The 9,211-nt window shown below is 42.9% G+C and overlaps 1 protein-coding gene across 1 annotated transcript in view; it reads left to right on the top strand.

Moving 5' to 3' along the window:
* The first annotated feature begins 1,619 nt into the window (after positions 1-1,619).
* Positions 1,620-9,211, top strand: part of GALNT13 (polypeptide N-acetylgalactosaminyltransferase 13) — a 186,343-nt gene continuing 178,751 nt past the window's right edge. Inside the window, exon 1 of the mRNA XM_063118627.1 lies at positions 1,620-1,676. The gene's annotated coding sequence lies outside the window, so the exon portion shown is untranslated. The remainder of the gene's footprint in view (positions 1,677-9,211) is intronic.

Below are 9,211 nucleotides of genomic sequence, written 5' to 3'. Positions count from 1 at the left end.
TATGAACTGCATCCTTACTGCTTGGAAGGCTTCCAAGAATCCTATGCCCTGCTAGCTGAAGGTGGCAGAGAGTGAGCAGCAGCAGAGGCAATGTTTGCCTCCTTGTCCTCCGACCTTTGTTGTTTACACTAGATGGGCTTTTCAGCTCGCCTAGCAAGGGCACTTTGAAGGGGAAAGGAAGGAGGCTGAAGGAAGATCAGGATAAATCGTATCCTGGTCTCTCCAGTCTCCTCCCTGCCCTGCCCACCAGAACGCTCCCTTTGCTGCTCTCCCAAGGTTGATTTTCTGACCTCTGAGAAGCAGCCGGTTGGCACACTTCTCTCTGTTCTGGCTGCATGGGGTCGGGGCTTGGCTTTCTGACTGTTTGGCTTTCCACTGTCTCCAACCTCAGAAGGAGTTTTCTGAGCCATTCTCGGGTCCCTAGGATGCTCACCATAGGATGGCTCTCTTGAATTTTATATTCTATTCAGAAACATTAGTTGGGCAAATTAAAAATATAATTTTCAGCCACTTTGGGACTCTGGTTAAAAAGTTGGGGTACAAGCCAAATAAATAAATTTTATAAACATATTATAAAATTGCCATTCTAATATTTATGGCAAAGTAACTTCCACTTGGTTCAGTGGGCTTGCTCCCTAACTGACTGTTGAATAAACATGCATATGGCTTTGGACTGTAGGTGCAATTTTCCTTAATGAAAGTAATAATACCACAATCTGTGCTTCAACCCAAAACTGGTGCAGACGAATATTGTTACTTTTAAACCATAGTCGGTTAAGAAAATACCACAGTGGAAATACATGCAGCAGTTTGCCTTGACGCCCCTTAAAATACAATAAAAACACCCACTCTCTTAGATCCGCGCATCTGATAGCAATCCAGCTAATCAATCCCATGATGCCAGTCAGGAAGTAAATCCCACCGCTTTCCCTGAGATTTCATTTCATATAAGAATAACAGCATTAGATGGTTTGGAGAATTAGCCCCCCCCCCCCCCCGCACACCAGACACACTTTGTCTTCAGTTTCTTCCTCAGGGGAACCGATTGCATGGGTGCGCAGAGGCGGCTCGAGAGAGGCGGGCGGGCTGGTTACGTAAACAGTCCAAGCAGCCCGGGGAAGAAAGCTCTCTACGCTGCTTCGCTAGTCGAGGAGGCGCGGAAGGAGGGCCCAAGCCGCTACTGCGCTAACCTATTTGCTGGCCTCAGTCTCTCGAGGGAGGGGGGAGAAGTAGAGAAGGAGGAGGATCGCTTACGTAAAGGCCACAAACCAGCTCCAGCCAAACCTCCGGGCGGCTGCTATAGGAGGAGCCAGAGGGGGGAGGCGTGACCTAGCTCCTTCCTTCGTTGCCGCTGCTTATTATTAGTAGTAGTAGTACCACCAGCAGCAGCACCACCGAGGGATGCCAGTGTGCTAAGGGCGCTCTCTTTCGCTTCTCCCCTCACTGCCATCCCGGAGGAGGAGGAGGAGAGGAGGAGAGGGGAGGGGAGGGGAGAGGAAAGGAAAGCGGAACCTGCGAAATGAAGAAGCCTCCTCTGGTTGCGCTGGGGGTTTCCCCCTGGCAAGCGTGATCGTATTAATTTGGTGGGGTTTTTTGTTGGGGGCGCGGGGGTGAGACGAGACGGCTTCAACCCTTCCCTCGGAGCAGCAGCAGCGCGGCGAGCTGTCTTTTCGCAGGTGAGCCGCAGCGCAAAAGAGAAGGCGGCGGTGGGGGGGGGGGAGATTTGTGGCCGGCGGCTCTTTAATGAGGGAGGGGGTTGAATAGGATACGTGTATGCGTGGAGCTGGACTCGGCCAGGGCGCGAAAGGTGCGGCGCGGCGCGTGAGGGAGGGACGCTCGCAACTTTGGGCAGCGCTTTTGCTGCTTGTTGTTTCGCGGCGGCGGCGGCTTTTTGGAGAGCGCGCGAGCTCAGGGCTGCGAGTGGCGCGCGGCGGAGCTCCTGCTTCGGGGCTTGTTTGCAGAGACCAGCCAGCAGCAGCAACTTTCTGTACGGTTTCTTGAGCAACGGCCGTGGGGGCTTCTCCCCTTATTGCTACGGGGCCGTGCGCGAGTAGCTGTCCTAAGCCCGAGAGCGGCAGCTGCGTTGAGCGCGCAGTCCTGTCGGAGGTGCGGGGGAAAGAGGGCGCGCGCGTCTCCCGGTCGGTCTTTACGAATAAAGAGCCCCGGATCTGGCTGCTGGTGGTATGAAGAAGCGTCTCTCCCTCTTCAGCGGGGAGGCTCCCTGGCTGAGGCCCATTTGTGGCTTGACACGGAGCGGGATGAGGACGTCTCGCTTTCCAGACACGGCGAAGGATGCAGTACGTCTCGCACGGGACCGGGTGGCGTGCGTGTGTGTGCGTGTGCGCGCGCGCTAGCTGAAGCGCAGCAGGCGATGGGATTATGCTGCACGGTGTCGGAGAAAGGTGACCGGGGAAGGAGGTGTCTTTCCCGACTTCCCTCCGCTCGCTGCGTTCTGCCGGGGGGGTTGAGACGGCGGGGGGTAGGTGGGTGGGTGGCAAAGCCCTGGCGCATCTTGGGCTTGCTAAAGTGGAACGCCGCGGGCTGTTGCTGCTTCCTGCTACTACTGATGGGGACTGTCTGCTTTTTTGGCCGCGGGTCGTGAGCTCGCGTCGGTGTGGGTGGATGTGGGGATCAAGGAAGGATTAACGCTTACGTTTTGTTTTTGCTAAGAGATTGTAAATGCAAAGGGATTCCTTTTGCCACTCAGGGTATATATTTTCAGATCCGTTAACGAGGAACCAAAATATATAGGTAGGAACTGTTCAGAACTGTTCTTAAGGTGAGGGATCATCCCCGGATTCTGTTTTTAGTGCAAGGATTTTGAGCACGTATAAAGTGTTTGCCCCTCATAAATGAATAACCATAATCAGCCTCCATGCATATGGGATAAGGTAAAGATTGTCCAGATTTGATGCGGGGGTGGGGGGCGTTGTTCTTCCACACCAGCATGCTTGAGCTGTAGCACTTTTTTTATTTTTAGAAATTTACCTTTTATGTTGCTTTTGTAGTCTCCCAACACCTTTTAAATATTGTGTCCATCATTCTTTTGTGGGGCTTTCTGTAGTGCGACAGAATTGGTGCCTCCTCCTATTTTCTGAGGGGACAATTACTGGGAAAAGGTTCAGAGGATGTTTTGTTTGTAAATAAAGGTATCACTGAAGGATACACCAACATATCCTCCTGCAACCTCATTTTCTTTGGAAATGTGGCTCTGTACATCTCTGATAGCTTTCGTAAACCTTGTATACTTTGATAAATCCCTTGTGTAGCAAATGCTTTGTACAAGTACACATAATGTCCAATCCATTCCTCTCAGGTGTGCCCAAATGTCAGTGGAGCTCTCTTCTAAGTAAGTGTGTTTGGGATTGCAGTCTGATTATGCATGCTTGCTTGGACTGATTGCAATAACTCTTAAAAGTAGGCTCCAATAAGCTCAAAGGAACTCACTTGTAAGTAAATGTGCAAAAATCAGGCTGCTGAGTTCAATGAGTAACTCTCATTGAACTCAGGCTTTCTTTTGAGCAAACATGCATATGTTCAGTCTGTCTGTCTCCCTGTCTTCCTCTCCCCTCCCCATGAAAATACAAAACTTTTATCTTCAAACCTACAATGATGTCAGAATTATAAGGGAGTTAAAATGTAAATAATATATTCTGAAGGCATGGTAGAGATTGCCTAAGTGAACCCTTGGGAATAAGGTACAAAGCAAGAAATTTTTAGAAAAATCAGTGTTCTGCGACAATGTTTGGTTGATGGTAAAGTATTCACCTAGTAGTAACAGCCTGAGACATTCTTCAACATTCTGATTGCAGGCAGCTGGTTATCATCAAGTCATATGGACCTCATACTAGCCAGTTACTATTTTGTGTAAACTGATTGTAAAGCAGAATCATGTTAACTGATGCATTGCTTGGATGTTATTTTGGAATCCTGATTTTTCTCTTTTTTATGTTATTTTTCTCATTCAGACTAGATTTCTTTTCCGAAATAGATGTTTGTAGAGCAGGCAGGAGCTAAGACCAAAAGCATGCTGTGAATGTTAGATAGTAAATCTGGGTTTGGATCTGAACTTTATTGCTTGCGTCTGCCATTAGTCTTATAGATAGGTGACAGAATGACAAAATGGAATACTGTGTATCTAGTCTTTGAAAAGGGGAACATGAAAAGTCAGAACAGAAACTGCTACCCTTTAGAAAAATAAAACTGAAAAATGAGAATGTGGCCACATCTCATGTACAGTTTTCTACAGTGTTCAATTTCAATTGAATTAAGCTCCCTGAAAGTGTTTTCCAGTACTCCATTCAAGAGATCCTTTTTGTGTTGATCAGTTGTGTGTGATGATATTCCCATAGGCTTAATTTGTTGACCTTATGCTGCAAAGCAGCTTGCTTTACTCTGTACCTTGTTCTGTGCACGTGGGATGAATATTTCAAGGGCGGGGGAGGATATGCTGAAGAATGAGTGCCTGTTACACCAGAGTAGTAGCTAATCTATGCTTGTTTGAGGCCTAATGGAACACAATGGATTTGTGTTTGAAGCCTTTTAAAAATAATTGGCATGGATAGATGGCAGAATATGGATTTGTTCCATGATTGCCACCAGTACCTTCCCTGGTGTGATGGTAGCTTCGGTCTGAGCTCTAGAAACAGAAGTAGGAAGCAGCCTGTGTGATGCAGGAATTCTGTAGCCAGTATACAAAATCACAAACATGATGCATCTTTTAAAAACAAACATTCTGCCTGCAATCCTAAACACACTTACTATAGAATAAGTCATCTTGAACTCAGTGGGGCTTCTTAGTAAACATACTTAGGTATGCATTGTATGTTATCACCTTGTCCCTCTTCATACAGATGATTTAGAAACTAAGATTTCTTATACAATTCTAGGTTCAAAAGTATTGAACCTAGTTCTTAGCCAAGTTTTGAACACCATCTTTGAATGGTCTCTCAACTATATACGAAGAGACATTCTTTAATATTTTCCTCACCCTATCTCTGTATTCAGGAACACAGCCTTACTATAATGACATTGACAACGTAATGCTATCTGCATTTACTCAGAACCAAATCTTAGAGAACTCAGTGGGATTTACATATCTTAGATGTACAAATAGAACATTTTAGATGTAGATTTAAAACAGCATGTATTGAATGTAGGATACAAATACAATACTAAGCAGAGAACTGGCATTGGCTAAGCTCTTTTTGAGTGTGCAGTTGATACCAAACTCAAGTTTGTGAAATCTAAATTTGACATTCAGTATCTCTCATAAGCTTTCCCATGCACTCAGGTCTTTGGGTGACAGTTTTTCCATGTCCTGCCACCATCAGAAGTTCAACTGGTGGTTATGAGGGAAAGGTCCTTCTCCATAATGGCATCCAGACTTTGGACCCAGGAGATTTGTTTTGTTGTCTCCATGATGGTATTTCATTGCCAAGTTAAAACTATTTTATTTCAATGATCCTTTGGGCCCAACTGAACATGGATTTTTTTTTAATGTATTACCCCAAATTTACATATTTGTACTGCTATCTTGATTATTGTATGTATTTTTATCATATTAGTTGTAAACCACCTTGGGCGCTGTTCTGCAATGGGAAGGCATGATGAAAGTGCTTTTAACACATATGTATCTCCTTTGTGCTTCACAATTAGATCTTAAGTTTATATGCCTACACCTTTTTTTCCTAAGGTTCATGATCACCCTAGGTAATTAGTTAAAAAATATTTTTATACTTAATATTTGTGTTAGGCATATGGACTTGAAAAGCAGAATCAGCAGCTGGAGCTGTCAGTAAATTTCCTTTGTTGTAAAATGAAGAGAAGTTGAATATTTAGGTGCTTCTTAATTGCCTGAAAATACCAAGGGGGGGCGGGGAGATTAATGAGATGGGCATGTTCAAAATAATCCGCTGCTGGAAAAAGTGGGGAGGTGGGATATTGGTCAGTAGTTACTGAGTAAGTATTGAATTTTGAATACAGACTGTTTCTTCTTATGAAATTTACTTAGTTTTTCTTTTGGTGTGCTGTAGTTCAGTCTGAGCAGTATTGTGTGCTATTGTAATTGACAAATATTGTTGTACAGCTGATTAGGAATATGCGGGACTTGTGTCTTTGGCAGAGTTGTCTGCTATTCTGCTGTGTGGTGCTGGATATCCACAGAAACTTCATAGACCAGCCTTCACTCAACCTGGTATCCCACAGATATTTTGGACTATAGCTCTCTCAGTCCCAAAGCAGCATGGGTACTAGTCAAGGATGATGGGATTTCTAGTGCAAAACATCTGGAGGACACCAAATGGGCAAGGCTTCCATAGACTACCTTGTATTTCTTAGCAGCTGCTAAACAACTTCTGTGCAAGTGTACCTGCTTTTCTCCCTGTCCACTTTGAGTGAAATTGCCAAGTTTTTTTTTAATAACTTGGCAGTCTCAATGGTATGTGCATCCAGCTGGTAGTATTAGAAAGTTCTGCACTAATTGTGCATTTTCCAGCCAATGAGCAAAGAACAGTGCTGAAACAGGCAGGCTTTCTTTGCAACCTCTACAGCATCTTGGGAGATGCCCTCTCACTGTAGAGGTAAAACTGACAACAGATTTAAAAGCCCTTTGGCAATTTCACCTTTGTATGGTAGACACTTCTCCCCGCTCACTGCAGAACCCTCTATCCAAAGGAAACTTTATGTGTTACTGTTGATTTCTGCTTGGTTTGTTTGTTCAAGAAGACCAGTTGCTTCAGGTAATGCATTCAGGATGAAATGTTTACGTTCTCTTTTGACTAGTTAGTTCACAACTCAGATGGATGTCTGCTTGGGTGTGTAGGTGAAACCCAGTGTTTTCCTATCTAATATCTTTGTAAAGTTCCCTGAATTAAAAAACTATTTGGGGAATTTGGTGCAAGAGCTGTGAAAAGTGCAACTGTTACTTGTGTGACCTTTTCTCCCCTTCACTCCCCACTTCTCTTTGAAAGGCTCCCCCTTTACATCTTTGATCTCTGCTTCTTAGAGTGCAATTCTATGTCCAGACAGAAAAAAGTCCCACAACTTCCAGATTGGCTGACTGGGGGACGCTTGTAGGACTTGTTTCTGTCAAAACATACATGGGATTTTATCCTTAAATGATTAGGTGACCAAATGCAATGAGTGTGGGGAAGAGGACTCCTGAATATTAATAGTTGTTTAGGACTTCTGGCAGTTGTAGCTTGTGATTTAGGGGCTAAGGAAATCTACATCTGTTAATGCTCCCTTTTCTGCATAGGCATTAAAGGCAGCCCACGATCTGTTGTCTTCCTTTGAATCTGCTTACTATTAGGAACTTGGACTAAATTCACAGATTAAAACATTATAAGTTTTTGTTGGTACATGGATTTGTCAACAGAAGGAAGCAATTATTCTAAAAAAGTGAATATTTCATACCACAAATTGAAGGTTTCAAAGGCTGGTATTTTGCATTTAATCTGAAATGACTGTAATTATATAATAGGCAGTAAATATAACTCATGTAGCTGGATGAGGTATTTGCAAGATTTGGTGTGAGAGATTTATTAATAAATCTCTTTTCTTCTTAAAACTAGCTTATATTTATTTTAAGTGTTGAAATATTTTAGTCTTTCTTACTCCACCTACTGTCTTGAAACATTTTTTACCAAAGCTGTTGCACTTTGCAACAGTTTTTCCCTGCTTTTTGACTTTATTGGTTGATACTCTTTTTCCTTTTCTGTACTGGAATGAAGAAATGGGGCTGCAGTTTTTATTGTCAAGGATGGTTATAGAACTTCATGCGTGTACAAATATTACAAGAGCATGGAGAATTAAATGAGATTTTAAAGGAACTGTATTTCCTTCTGAAGAAAGATATATGCTTAGACAGTTGCTTGTATTGAATAGAACGGCATGACTTAACTGTGAGGCAGTGCTTTTGCGTTATGCAAACCTTGAAAACCTTGCAGCAGGTAAACTTGAAAACTGGTTGAGTCTAAAAGGTGCTGTAGTTGGAGGTGGCAACATGATGGCTTTTTATCAAGCCTTGTCTCTCTTTTTCCCTTTGGCTCTACACATGTTGCATTATGACAACAGATGTCATATAATGAAGTGAGCCTTATCGAAAATGGTGTAGCTACAGAATAAGCTTATTATTATTTATTGCATTTCTATATTGCCCCATAGACGAGACTCTCTGGACAGTTTATAAAGATTAAAAATATTAATAGTTACAGGTTTTTGAATCAGCTAAAAAAATTCCCAAACAATATGCTATTTTTAAGATTTTGCTTTAAAGGAATACTTGAGTGTGCGTCTTCCATGTGTACAAATATAGTTCTGCATCAAGGAATGCTGAATTTCATGACATTTCAGCTGTATTCATTATGCATATTAAACAAACATGCATCGGTACACTTATGCTAACCATGAGCAGAGGCAAAATTAGGCATGGCACTGAAGCCTTACAACTTACCCAATGAAAATCCTGGTTTCACCTTCCCTGACCATTTGAGATTTCACTTGGCAAATGTCCAAGTACTTTGGAACCTATCTTTATAGCCTTATGGGGAGTGAAATTTTCTCTTCTAATGCTTAATTGTGTACACCGTGTCAAATTCCATGTCTGTGTGGTACAATTGGAGAATGAATACAGTGCTGGATAATAGGGTTCATGGTTTTCTATGTATTGTACAGTATCCCATCCCATGGGATAAAATATAAAAGACTTTACTTGGCATGTAAGATTGATTTTGATATCCTTACCTAGCCAAGATCACAGAGGTCAAAAGAGTGAAACCAAAGATGAGACTTTCCCAGGAAATCTGGTTTACTCCTTGGTGTATATGCATTTTAATGCAGTGTAATGACACTGCCAAGTATCCTGTAAACTTAAGTAGAGAATATTTGCTGCATTGTACATTGTGAAGAGTATGGCAGGAGGCGTAATGCATGAACAAACCATAACAGATCTTAGTTTCTTTGATAAGAATCAATTGTGAAAATATTACTGTATGGAGTGATGCCTTCTTTTAGTGTAATGATCTTCCATAATCTCTCTTCTAAGAGTCAAATTCAAATATTTTGACAGGCCTATAGTATCCCCCATGGGGCTCTTATCTGAGATGCACATGGGGGAAGTAATGTGCTTATCACAGCCATCATGCATGGGATAGTATCTTAACCCTGGCTATTTTGAGGACAGAAATGTATTAGTAGAATATCCCAGGCT

Source organism: Elgaria multicarinata, chromosome 2 (genome assembly GCF_023053635.1).
Source record: "Elgaria multicarinata webbii isolate HBS135686 ecotype San Diego chromosome 2, rElgMul1.1.pri, whole genome shotgun sequence".
Taxonomy (NCBI): Eukaryota; Metazoa; Chordata; class Lepidosauria; order Squamata; family Anguidae; genus Elgaria; species Elgaria multicarinata.
The sequence above is the reverse complement of the archived record's forward strand: the minus strand, read 5'-3'. Positions and strand labels throughout refer to the sequence as shown.